This window comes from Pongo abelii, chromosome 10 (genome assembly GCF_028885655.2).
Source record: "Pongo abelii isolate AG06213 chromosome 10, NHGRI_mPonAbe1-v2.0_pri, whole genome shotgun sequence".
NCBI lineage: Eukaryota > Metazoa > Chordata > Mammalia > Primates > Hominidae > Pongo > Pongo abelii.
Genome location: NC_071995.2, coordinates 28,869,749 through 28,884,059, shown reverse-complemented (window position 1 = coordinate 28,884,059; position 14,311 = coordinate 28,869,749). Strand labels below are relative to the sequence as shown.

At 38.2% G+C, this 14,311-nt stretch overlaps 1 protein-coding gene across 18 annotated transcripts in view; it reads right to left on the bottom strand.

The window, feature by feature from the left end:
* Window positions 1-14,311, bottom strand: part of LOC100444041 (liprin-beta-1) — a 176,320-nt gene that overhangs the window by 120,604 nt on the left and 41,405 nt on the right. For all 18 annotated transcript variants that reach the window (XM_054527029.2, XM_009247578.4, XM_063711726.1 and 15 more), the window contains exon 2: window positions 1,619-1,706. The gene's annotated coding sequence lies outside the window, so the exon portion shown is untranslated. The remainder of the gene's footprint in view (window positions 1-1,618; window positions 1,707-14,311) is intronic.

The following is a 14,311-nucleotide window of genomic DNA, read 5'->3' as shown; positions in this document are numbered from 1 at the left end:
AATCAGCTGGCTACCTAAAGTTCAACATCATTCCAAAGTGCCACGAATTAAAATGACTTTAGTCCCTGAACAAACAAAATAGAATCATCACCAAAAGATATGCACAACACATTCATAGGAGCACTATTAGTAATATGCCCAAACAAGAGACTATCTAAATGTCCAGCAACTGTAAAATAGGTATACAATTGAATAGCATTAGAGCAAAGAGAACGCAAAAAATATTGTACATAATATTACAGATTTCACAAACTTAATAAGCAAAACAAGCTAGACACAAAAGAATATTGACTGTATGATTCTATTCATAAAGACAAACTAAACAAAGGCATCATAAGGCAGGATACCGGTTGCTTCTGGAGCATGAGGGGAGGAGGGCTCTGGGGTGCTGGTAATTTTCTACTAATCAAGGTGCTGATTGAAGAGGTGTGTCCACTTTGTGCCATTTATTCCCTCAAGCTATCCACTCAATGATGTGTGCACTTTCCTCCACGCATAAGGTCCTTCAGCAAAGAGCTGACTGAGACAGACTCTTGAAAGCATCTGGTCCGTGCCCTTTGGTCGGCATAAGATCAACTGTTTCCCATGGACGTTAGATAGCTCATGGACACAGAGGAAATTCCTGAAAGGACTGGAACTGGACATCAGATCTCTTAGCTCCCCATACAGGTACCAAAGCTGTGTGACAGGATGTTTCTCTAACTTCCTTCCTTTCTGTGACTCCAGCCAAGGTTTTAAAGGGTGAGAATGACATTCCTATTATGAATACGATCCAGAAGGTTCCAATCTCTTATTGACATCCATGCCAGGAAAAGCATCTAAGCACGCGTTAGGATATGGCAAATCAGAGAAAGTCAGACAGTTCACACTCACTGGCTAGGTGACCGTCAGCACGCTCCTTACCTGTCTCACATCCTCATCCAGATCACTGAAGTGTTAGCTGTTACCCTGCAAGGGTGCCTTGAAGATAAGGTAATAAGTAGTGTCAGGGCCATGCCTGGTACACGGCAAGCATTCAGAAACACTATTTGTAGAATGAATATGGAATCAAATTAATCAAATGCTTGTCACTTGGTAGAAGCTCAATAAATAGTAGTTATTATTACTGAGCAAGAGAAATAGGGAGGAAGTGGGTAAATATGCTTGTGGGCAGTCAACACCTCATATTCTAAGCCTACTGGGCCATTAATGGGTCAACTAGCAATTCTCGCTGGTGTAGATAAGGTGGTGAAATGGTCTGTGAGATGAAGAGTGATGAAGGACTCGAGAAGAGGGCTGTGCTTTTTATTTTATGTTTATTTTTATTTTATGTTATTTTATGTGCTTTTTATTTTATGTTTATTTTATGTTTTGTGTTTTCCTTCTCAATGCCAAATAAAGATTTGCTCATCGCCTGCCACACCTCGTCTAAATCCTACAGCCACCTATGTTATTCACACTACTCTTAGAATTTATAAGTTTTAAAATGGGGAGCGGATACAAACACTCTTAGACTTAATGAGTAGACTCCCTAGAGTCAAGTAACTTTACTTCTGGAAAAAAATTCACACACACTGAGAGGAAATTGCAGGCTTTAGAGAGTCTGAAACAAATCATGGCCAGAAGTGAGTTCACTTACGTTTTTAAAAAGCAGGTTTAATGCTGATTTATTTCAGTTCTTCAAATCTTGGATGTACTTAGCAAAGTGATCCACACGTTCTTTTATACTGAAAAGAAACAAACACAAAAACGACAAGTTAAAATTATAGCACATCAGAAAAAATAAAAGTGGCAAATGGCTGATTATATAAAGAATATTAAACTAGATAACATGAGTGTAATTAAAAACAACAAAACGTGTTAAGGACTTCCTTCCATCCGTCTTTTCTCTCCTATCCTCCTTCTTCCTTCTTCCTCGTCCAGCACTCCAGCCTTCTCTCCCTTCCTTCCTCAGTTACTGGACAACCTCAAATATTCCCTGATGACTAATTTTTCTGCTGAAGCCACCATCATTAATTTTTATAGCACAAAGTAGTAGTAGCACATGGTAGGTACTCTATGAATGTTTGTTGAGTAAATGAATGAACCACAGTTTTACAATATTTTGTCATTAAGGTAAAAAAAATAGGAAATGTCCACAATTTATTATTTTGTTGTCCAACAGGAACAAGTTGTATAAAATACGTAGAAACACATACACTATTTTTCAGACTTGCGTTTCTGATTCTCTTATCTCTTGAATAACTCATACTTAGGGGAAAATCCCCATTAGTATATACAGGAACATATATCCTCACCATGATACAGTAATAAAATATATTTTGGTACTAAAAGAATATTTAAGAACAGTGAACGTTCCTTTTGAGATGCCCTCTCTTCAAATACCTCAGAACTATCTGCATCCAAAGGAGAAAGCAAGGTGTCTCCAAGTTAAATACCACAGATATTCCCATACTTGTTTTACAAATGCATAAAGAGTCAGGGCCAGTTCTAGACAAAATTATGACATACGGATGTGGCTGTTTCCTTCCTTCTATCTGTCCTTGTGAGGATTCATTAACCCCAGATCCTTCATGAAGACATTTTTTATTAAAAAAAAAAAAAAAAGCTTCAGAAAAGGCAGGTGCTTAACAGTGAAATAAAATGCATTACTGGTTATGGCATTTCAGGAATGAATGGGGGTGTGGATTTTCATCGTGGAATTTCTCAACACCCCATCAAATCACATCAGGTAAGTATCTGTCCATTCTGCTTTCTCCTACCACTGGCTTCACATATGGCCCATATATACACACCAACCCCAGCAAATTTTAAGCAATTTATTATATATAAACAGGCAAGCTCAATTTTAAGACTAGGGTGTGCTCTGAAAGTAAACAGTCATGTTAATAAGCAGTTTTCAAAGTGAGCTCCTAGGAATCCCACCCTAAGGGGCTTCTGAGAGCAGAGGCAGAAGTGAGTAGATGTGCAGCGATTTCACTTTCATCTGTTTCAGACTTAGACACTTAGACCCAAGATTTAGTTGGAGAAGTGGTTCCTTGAGCTGCTTATGAAAGAGCTGAAACAATCAATGTTACCAAAGAATAATTAGATTAAAAGCTAGTGCAGAAAATCCCAGTCAGTCCACAACACAGCTGATCTAACACCAAAATCCAACCACCACCTGTCATAGGGCCTTTATGGTAAAATACAAGTCCCAGCCTGAGTCCCAGGGCAGAGGTCAGCCCGGGTCTGAGCAGACAGGAGCTGGGCCTTCTCTTCTTCCCTACTCAGCCCCCTCATCTCCTGCTCTGGGACGTCATGAGCAGAAGGAAGGGCACCTACACTTCCATGAGGACTGAGTCGACAGTAAGAGGGCAAGATTAGGCTGCAGGGGGAGGCTGCAGATGTTCACAAGATGGAGAAGCAGAGGTCTCCAGCAGAGAACAAGACATGGCAGGTTTCTGGAAGTCAGTCACTTCCCAGGCCCTGTCCCGATCCCTACCAGCCTCTTTGCTGGGAATTCCATGTGCAAGGTTTACACGCTTCACCTGGATCAGGGCTCTTGGCTAGGAATGAGAAAGGAGAAAATTAGTAGAACAGTTTAAAAAGAAGAAGAAGAAAAAAACCTATGTTCTATAAAATCCAATTCAAAACAATATGTAAAATGAAAAAAAGCGGTGGGGGATGGGGCGGACATGGGAGGAGGATTATGAGAAAATAAGCATTGCCTGAATGTGCTCCAGAGAAATTCACATTAACTAACAGGCACTGAGTATATTCAATCCCTCCCTCAGCACAGAGCTCTGATTATTTGGCCTAACCAGGACTGAATACACAAAAACATTTATAAACATGAACCATTATATTTTTTGAGTTTTCATCATAGGACTTGTTTAAGTAAGTCAAAGATGTTCTTTGTTCTACAGTTTTGATCAAATGAAAAGAGACTTCAGTCATTTCCTCAGAAACAGACTTAAGCTATAAATACTAACTAACCAACATAGCCACTCGCAAAAAATCTAAATGACAAGTTTAATTTGAAAACAAGAACACATTATCGAACTGAAAAGTAAGCCATAAAAAAATCCAAACCCATGCAAACAACATTCCTAGAAGAAAAACCCTTAGTGAAATGACAAGCATAAATACAAATAGCTTTTTATTTGACTCACAAACCTATCCCATACATAGAGAAGCAAAAAAGAAACCAGTCTATATTTGGGTCCATTTAATCAAACAAACTCTTAACATCCTGCCCACAACCTCAGGTCTCAAATTCCAAGATAATTCTCCAACTGTTAAATAAGTGATTTCTATGGATCTCTTTGAGATAAAAAACACATTTGTTACCATTGCTTATTTTCTAAATCCCTTTGCTAACCTAAAGTATGACCATCATGAGACTAACATGTTAAACAATCATTAAAAATCAAAGTTTCTGTTTATTATAATACATAATGCCATATTTCAGCCTTCAAAACGAAATGGAATCTATAGTCTCCTTTCAGATATGACTTAAGTGTCTAAAACAAGGGTCTGTAAGAAGGCCAAATGTGGGTCTGCCACCTTTTTTGTAAATAAAATTTTATTGGAAAACAGCCACACCCATACATTTACATTTTGTCTGTGGTTGATTTTTCCAAGACACAATGACAGAGTTGAGCAGTAGCAACAGAGACCATAAGATCCACAAGTATAAAATGTTTATATCTGGCCTTTTAAGAAAAGATTTGCTGACCTCTCGTCTAAAAAACCTGCTACTTCAGTAGACTGTCTTAAAAATAAGAAATGCTAATCCTAGTGTAGTCATGTTGCCGGATAACTACCTAAGTCACTTAACCTTTAACTGCTTTAATTTTTTCATTTATGATATACTAATTGCGATATTTGTTGGGAACTTATATACCAGGGAATATTTTAAGAGCTTTACTCTTAGTAAATAAACAACAAATTTGTTCATTTAATTCTGACAAAAATCCTAGGAAAGAAGTAAATTATTTCTACCTTCTAAATGAGATAATCGAGGCAGAGGGGTTAAATAACTTGCCCAAGGTTAAGTAGTGGAGAAATCAGGACCAGAACCCACGCAGTCCAGCTCCAGAGCTCATTTCTTAATCTTTATGCTACGTTGATAATACTTTCCATTTTATAAATTATACAAAATAAAATCTCAAAAGGTCTGTTAGTTATGTTAGGTCAATCCAGTAAAATATACCTCTGTACAATTTAGGTTAAGATACCTAAAATAAGACTATACATGGACTTCCATGGACTTTTAAGACCCATCTAAGATTAGAGCTAACCTTGGGGTACTGGGAATATAAAAGCCTATCATATTCTTTATTTTTTAGCGTAAGTAATCAAAGAATCAAGCTAACTAACCAATATCTATCTTTTCCTTGGTAAGTAAGGCCTCTCCAGGAAGTTCAGTCCCTTCAGAAAGGCTTCATTTAGGAGGAAGACTTAGCAGAGAGACTCTAAATCTTCCAAGTTTGTTCCCATCTAGTCTTACCCTCCACCAAGTTTCCATCAGAGAAAACGTTGAGTAAGCATCAACAGAATTGACGGAAAGATTGTTCTCATAGCCTGGCAAAAAGAGCTCTATCCAGCCACAACCATCACACGGTCAGGAAGATGTCCCCTTGCTGAATCACCCCCACCACTTCCTGAAGTTCTCTGGGATTTTGGGAGGAAATATGTCACCTAAATGTGACTCAGTGCCCTTCTGTACTGAAAGATAGGTTTATATGATTCCAAATAAATAGAGAGAAAATATAGCACTAAATTACTCATCACCAATTCATGTGCAGAGATGGTCTTAACCTTTTTGTTGTTTTGGGCTTTTTTTTTTTTTTTTTAAGAGACAGGGTCTCACTTTGTCATCCAAGCTGGAGTGCAGCGGTACAATCACAACTCACTACAGACTCAAAAGCCTGGGCTCCAGCAATCCTCTTGTTTCAGTCTGCTGAGTAGCTAGAATACAGGTGTGCAAGCTTGACTAGTTTATTATTTTATTTTTTTGTACTGATGAGGTCTCACTTTGTAACCCAGGCTGGTTTCTAACTCCTGGTTTCAAGTAGTCCTTCCACCTCAGCCTCCCAAAATGCTGGGATTACAGGCATGGGCCACTGCACCCGGCCTTTAACCTTCTTTTTAATCACGCTAGTCTCCAACTGGTTTTCAATGTCTGCAGAGTAAAGTCTAGATCCTTGAGTTTGACATTAAAGACCTTCCACATCTTGTCTTTCTAACTTTTCCCACCTCATCTCCTTCTATGTTTGGTCTTCATGCCTCCAGGATGACCGGCTTTTTCTTCAGTATATCATATCTACTCCTGTTTCTGAGGCCATACTCATTCTGTACCCTTTGTTAAAGACCCTATTTTCTCTTCTACTACCAACATCAAAACCTCTACTAGCAACACACTCAAAACCATATTTGTGGCTCAAATATGGTTTTGGCTTCTTAGATCTTGCCCAAATCATGAAGCCTTTTCATATTATGTCCCTATGTAGTCTTCATTTTCTCTCATTGCCAACACCCGTTACTATTTCCACCACCCATTCATTCGGGTATTTAATCACATATTAACGTTCACTGTTTAAATATTCCAAAAGTCTGTTTTGCTTTCTCAATAAGACATTGTTTCTCAAATAACAGATTCTTTCAAATAGATGCTTGGCATTTTCAAATTGTAGATGAAGAGTCCCTGACAAGTAGAGCTAACTTAGCTGAGAAGCAAATTCAAATCACAAGCTTGGGCTGTGTTAGTTACATGGAGCCCAGCCAACCAATAAACATCTGCATTCCAAGAAAGCTTTGTTTTCTGACTATCTAGTAACTCTTATGAGCAAACTTCAAACTTATTTCTTTGTGGGATTGTTAGAAAAAAGCCAGCGGTCAGTCCTAGCCATGAAAGTGAAGATCAAGTGGTACAAGGAAGTGATAGCCCTTAGCCAATAAAATAAATAGACATTAAAGAGATGAAGAAATTACATGTTATGGTATATCTGCAAATCTGAGGATGGATGAGGGCTTGGGATTCATCCCTCATGCTTTAAAGGGTTTAGTGTGCAGTTTTTTCTGTGTTCCCACAGTACTAAGCACTGTGCAGTAAATACTAGCTCAATGAATAATCTGATAATCCCATGTCCCAAAGTCCTCAGTGAACCCATTTTCCATGCCAAAATAAAAGTCAATGTAGTCAATTTCCCTCGAGGTTGCAAAATTTTAGTATTTGCATTATCTATTGACATATTACATCAAACAAGGCCCACATGTTTTTAAATTAACATGTTGCTTTGCAATCATATTTGAAGTGTTTAGTAATGGCTTGCTTTCTTTGCCAATACTGCCAAATTATATTTATTTTCCACAGTAAGATCCTAATTCAAAGATTCTGAGCAGTTGTGGAATTCAAAAGTTGTCATTCTTTGAAAATTTTGACTGAATTGACTGAAATGATTAAAGTCTGCTATAAAGTTTTATATAAAAGTAAACATATGTACAGTAATATGCTGTGTGAGACTGTACTGGCAGCCTAGTGAAGGAAAGAACATGGTTCAGCTTCCGGGTATACCAATTATAAACCAATTTTTCTTTGTGGCAAATACTTTAAAACTTTATTTTATATGAGAATAATATGGACTGAAGTGCAAAATTTACATAACAATGTATTAAAACTATATAAAAATATGAATTATAGTGTAAAAATTACATAACAATATATTTAAACAGTGGGTTTCAACTCAGTTAGGGGCAAGAACTTTAGAGTAGATGTTCTCATTATTTGTACACTTCTTGAAGCATCAGGGTGGAAATCAGAGTTTGTGGATTACAGTCAGTCATCATGTCCTCAGAGGAAAAAAGCATTCTATAAATGTCCTGAAATATGTCCTATCCTTTTTGAAAATGTGAGAGAAATGACTGTGCCACTCTCAAAATTCGGGCACCCATACCTAAGAAATCCTGTAAAATCAAGTATTTTCACTAAATCACTAACCAATGTGTTATTGCAAATATCACTCAAAAAATATGAAGTCAAACCACTGAGATCCCACAAGCATTGTGAAAGGCTATTCTGAACTAATGTGAATTTTGTATAGTGATTGAATAAAAACAATGACTTCAGCCCACTGGTATATAACACTTTATAATGTTAGTAGAACTGCAGGAACTAACATACCCCAGTGAGGTCATCATAGGTCTGAAAAGTGGGTTGGCCCATTATGAACTCTATCATTACTGACCCAGCAAGAACAGTAGCGACTCTTTCCCATAAAATGCCCCACATGGAATAGGCACATTTTCATTGTCAGATTACAACCATGATCTCTGCATCACATGTGTGTTTAAGGAAAAAAAAATGGATTGGTGGGTTCATCTCCTCCCCCATTTTCCCTCTCATTTTACCACGGACCAGACTGATAGATGCTTTTTCGGTGGGCAAATTGGCAGTTGACAATGCTCATCGAAAGCCCTAAAAATATAATAGCCTTTGGCCCATCATTCTACATTTATTAGACTTACAAGAAAAACCTGGAAAAATGAGCAAAGATAAATATATACTCTTTTCACAAGAATGTTATAATATTTATAATTAAAAAATGGAAACAATCTAAATGTCTGTATACTGAGGTACATCCATCAGAATATTAAGCAGAACCAGGTTACAGGAGTGGTTACCAATAATTCATGACATAGAAGGACACTCATGATATACTAAAGGATTTGCTTTTTCATAAATATACACACACATAAAAGTCAGGAAGAATATGGTTTTCAACACTTTCTTCTTCTCCTTCGTCACAGATCCCAGAGCAGTCTACTACCGGTAACATCTTTAATTAGAAAGAGATGTGGGAGGGGAGATGAAAGGAGAGGTATATGCACATTTTTATTTATTTATTTATTTATTTTTGGAGACGGAGTCTCACTCTGTCGCCCAGTCTGGAGTGCAGTAGCACCATCTCGGCTCACTGCAATCTCTGCCTCCCGGGTTCGTGCCATTCTCCTGCCTCAGCCTCCCGATTAGCTGGGACTACAGGCGCCCGCCCCCATGACCGGCTAATTTTTTTTGTATTTTTAGTAGAGACGGGGTTTCACCATGTTAGCCAGGATGGTCTCGATCTCCTGACCTCGTGATCCGCCCACCTCGGCCTTATGCACATTTTTTCAAAACCTCTCCCACCCCCAGTCAGTGGGTCTTGTGTCTCCCTCTGAGGTATGCTATCATACGACAACATGTTGACAGTGGTTGCTACTGTGTGGCAGGATTTCAGATTAATGTGATTTAATTTTTCATTTTGTTTATCCGTATTTTATAATTTTATTATAAACATTAGGTATTGTTTTTGTCAAAGGAAGCAAGCAAGATGACTTAGAGGGTAGAATTTGAAATCAATCAGCCTGACTTTTAATACCTCATGTCCACAACTTTTAGCTACATGATCTGTCAAGTTACTTAGCCTATCTAAGCCTCAAGTTTTCTCATCCAACAAACAGACAGAAGAGTATCCAGCTATTTTATTATTAGAGAAGCTAACAGAACTGCATATTTGATAAAGGAATGATTACTATATAGTATGTAAAATACAACTTTATTTAAGTGTATATATTTTAAGAAAAAAATTGAAATCCTAGTCTTATTGGGAAAAAAAATAAATATATGGTGAAAATTTCATCTGCAATGGTAACCAAAAATGCATATTAAACAGCCATGAGTTACCATTTTACATATACCAAAACACACAAAAAATCCTAACACTCACTGGTGGCGATGTTGTAGAACTCTAAATAACAATAAGTAATTGGAAATATCTGAATATCCATTATTAGAGGGATGGTAAATGGTTTAATTAATTTGGGGAAGTCAGAGCAATAAAATTAAGAAATTATCAAGGCTATAATGCTAAAGACCATGGAGAACAGTATCTAAAATATCTATACTTGGAAACTGTATAAAATGTAGGCTGGACGCAGTGGATCACACCTGTAATCCCAGCACTTTGGGAGGCCGAGGCAGGTGGATCATGAGGTCAGGAGTTTGAGACCAGCCTGGCCAACATGGTGAAACCCTGTCTCTACTAAAAAATACTAAAAAGTAGCCAGGCGTGGTAGCCGGCACCTGTAATCCCAGTTACTCGGGAGGCTGAGGCAGGAGAATTGCTTGAACCTGGGAGGCAGAGGTTGCAGTTAGCTGAGATTGTACCATTGCACTCCAGCCTGGGCAACAGGGCAAGACTCTGTCTCAAAAACAAACAAACAAAAAAATGTAGATATATGCACAGGAATGATTGAGGTGAGTAGGAACATGTGGGAATGAGGAGGGGAGACTTCTTGACAGAAGGCCAGTGGGCAGGAAAGCAGAGGGGTGAATTAAAGAGTGCCTTCAGCAGTCAGACCAGAAGGCATAGTCAGCCATCCAACTATTTATGTATAGCCATACAACTATTTATGTTGTATGAAAGATAATACGAGACTTCTACTTTGTAGGTGTGTTTACAGTATTTAATATATCAGTGCAATGTGTATATTATTTATAATAAATATACATACTGAAGGAGATGCTCACAAGTTTGATGACAGCAGTACCCTGATGAAAAAGGTTCAGAGCCCACTGCAGAGGGCTTTAAAGCGGGAGAAAAATCAACATCAAATTAGAATTTCAAAAAGATCATTCTGGAGACCACACCAGAGGATGAATTTGGAGGCAGGGGATGCAATTATGGTTTCAGGGCCATGAACTAGCAGTGAGAATGCAGGGAAGAGGAAAACTGAGAAAAGCATTTAGGGGATTCAGTTGCAGCATGAAGGAGCAGACATCACTGATGACTCTATGACTCTGGTTTCTGACCTTTTCCTCTGTGGTAACAGAGAATTCAGAAGACATAAAGTGGCGGGGGGTGCATAATTACATTTTTATCACATTTGAGTTCAAAAAGCCTATGGAACCTCTTGGTGAATACATATACAACGTAGTTGGAAAAACAGGTCCGGAAAGTTTAGTAAAAATCCCTGGGTTCATTCATGGTTGAACTTCATCCGTTTAAAAGTGGTCAGCAACAAGATGGGTTTTTGATAAATTCACTGGGAAAGAACACAGGTCATGGAAGCAAAGCCATTAAATAATTTTAGGAAGGAAGTTTCTAAAAGATGGGAAAAGTCTGGGAGAGGATGGAAGGAGAAGGCTGGTTAGGGAAGCCGGCTCTGCTAAGTGACTCACTACACCCACAAGCCCTCAGTGATTGAGAACATCCTGGCATCATATCTGCTTCTAAAGCAAAACAAGGCCCCTCCACTTCCATCCCTCATCCTTACACAGTTGGAAGCTGAATTAGATGGGCTTGGTGAAGAAAGATGTAACACTGGCATTCTTAACTTCTACAGAAATCAGTAATTAAACACACTATCCTAAGCTTAATATATCAAGACATTCTAGAAAAAGAACATTCTCCTCTGCAAACTTTGATTTTTAAATAGTCAACCAATACAAAAAAGAATACAGCAGTACTTTTTGAGATTAAGAGCAAAATCTCCCTAATGAACCAGAAAACATGAAAAAATAACTTCTAAGACTACTGTGGCTACATTTGCCTAACTGCCTGACCAGCATTAATGACAACTTCTCTTTCTTATGAGATCCCATGACCCTTCTTCTTTACGACACCATCAAGGGCTGTAGCTTTTTGAGGCCACTATGGGTCCATGCCATGTACTGTCTTAAGAGGAAAGATGAGTTAGATTAAAGGCAAATTTTATCCTTTTCCCATTGCCCTTAAAAATTAAAAAGTCTGGCTGGGCACCGTGGTGAGAGCCTGCAATCCCACCTACTTGGGAGGCTAAGGCAGGAGGATTGCTTGAGCCCAGGAGTTTGAGGCCAGCCTGGGCAACATAGCAATACCCCATCTCTTAAATTTTTTAAAGTCCAGAATGTCTCCATAATGATATGGGATATAAACTTCTCTTGGGTTTCAATCAGTGTCCCGACAATATCTACTTGATCTGAATGCTGAGCCAGGATTAAACTTCACTGAGATTAAACAACCTTTCCAGACTTTAAAATACCTTAAGTATTTTAAGTTTTAAAACAATTTATTGTTTAAGTTGGATTTACCAGTTTATTTTTTTTCCTGAAACTTTCATTATGGAAAATGTCAAAGATGTACCAACATAAGTAGATTAAGACAATGAAGTGCCAAGTACCCATGACCAGCTTCAATAATCACCACCCATGCCAATCTGGTTCCATCTATCCTCCCACCACTCACACTCCCATATTATCTTGGAGCAATTCCAAGAAATCCTATCATTTCTTCCATGAATATTTTAGTACATATGTCTAAAAGGTAATTGTAAGACTATTATCATATTCCCCCAAATTAGCAATAATTCCTGTTGTTAGGGAGAGGAATTTCTATGCCAGCATCACCCCATTTCTAGTCAGTGATCACATTCCCAATTATTTTATAAAAGTTGTATCTAAAAACCAATGTTTAAATTAGGGTTTCATTAGGACCCACCACTGTGGTTGGTTGATAGATCTTTAAACAATGTTTCAATCTACAGGTTCCTTCTTCATCTTTTTTCTTTTTCCTTCCAAGTTATTTATTGAAGAAACTGAGTTATTGGGCCTGTAGAGTATCCCATGGTCTGAATTGTATTTGCAGGTACAATTTAATACATTCCAGTTCACCTTTAAAATTCATGTAGGTTAATTTTTCCTTATTGATATTCTGCCCTTTATTGATATAGATTAGAAAGACAGAACAAAACCAGTGTGCATTCCTCTTCTGCTAACACTGAGTAATATGGAAGATAAACTGAGGCACAATGTGCAAAGGTGCCACAAAATTGCCTTTGGGGCAGGAACAGACTTATTATAAAGTAGTATTTAGACCCTAGGAACAGGGGTAGGAAACATGTTCCAGACGGATCCTTTCTTTCCCTCCTCAACTCCCTTTTCTGGTACAGAGCGGTTAGTACGATGGGCTCTGGGATTTGGCCGAATCCCAGCTCCACTACTCGCTGACTGTGTGGCCTTAAACAAGCTGACTTAACTTCTCTGTGCTTCAGGGTCCTTATCTATAAAATGGAGATTCCATAATTCCCACTTACTGTGTGAGAATTAAGTGATGTAATTCACATAGAGAGCTTGGCAAACAATAAGCCCTCACCCACTCCCCCAAAAGTCCTCGTTATTATCCATTTTTAGTAGTTGTTATCTGTAATTAAAAGTTAAAATCTCCTCCTCAAACTAAAGCTTAACTTTGAGGAACTACCTCTTTTCTTCATCCCTGCTCCCCATCACTATTCTAAATGGGGTTTTATCCTAAAGGCTTCTGATTCACTTGAGTTTTTACCAATTTCTGTCTAGAACAGTACTTCTGAAGAAAACCCATCCCTGCTATGCAATAATATACCTTCCATATTTTGCAAACAGCAGGTGGAGTCAGCCGTCGTGGAATACAATCACAGAGCTAATCTTCTGTGGAAGAAGCATTCAAGTGAGAGACAAAGTTTTTTCTTTGACTATCATGGGCCAAACATAGCATGTGGCCAAAAAAACCTTCATAAGTTCTAATCTGCTGGGCTTGGTGGTGGCGGTGTCAGAGGTATCCTATGGTCTTAGGTTTTAGTTATTAATAATGTGAAAGTTATCACTTAAAAAATGTATTCGATACCTACCACTGGGCTACATGGTGTAGGGAACCAAAAAAACGTAATAGTAAGGTAAAGTCTCTTTCTGGGAAAAAAAAAAATTTCATGATCCATTAGGAGAAGCATATTAATGACCTATAATGTAATCTAACATAATATGGTATGGCTGTCACATGACATGGGCAGATAAAATACTAGGAAAAACCAGGAAAAAATAACTTATAATTAAGGGTAGTTATGGGGGCTATTTAAGAAGGAAAAGTGAGTAAGATGGAGAAATAACATGGTTAAGATGTAGCAAGATGAAAACAGATGGCAAAGTAGTGTTCAGAGAGGAAAATTCAGGTTAGTACAATCATAGGGTCCAGGGAATGAGACAGCTTCAGAGAAGTCGTGAAGACAAATGATTGTAGGGGTTAAAAGGAGTGAAGAAGCAAGAGCAATGAACGTAGACCCCTTCACTGTTTATAAACTCAGTATGAAAGAACGAAGAAAAGACGGGACACCGGGACACGGGCAACAGCACGGAAGGAGGAGTCATCAGCTATGTGCTTAGGAAGGGGGACATCCTGAATGTTTTTATGAAGATAAAAGGTGGAGAGAAAACAACTGGACACGTGAGACAGGAAGGGAAAGAAGCGACCCTGGAGACAAAGAAATGCTGGCAAATGAATATAGAGAAATATGATGA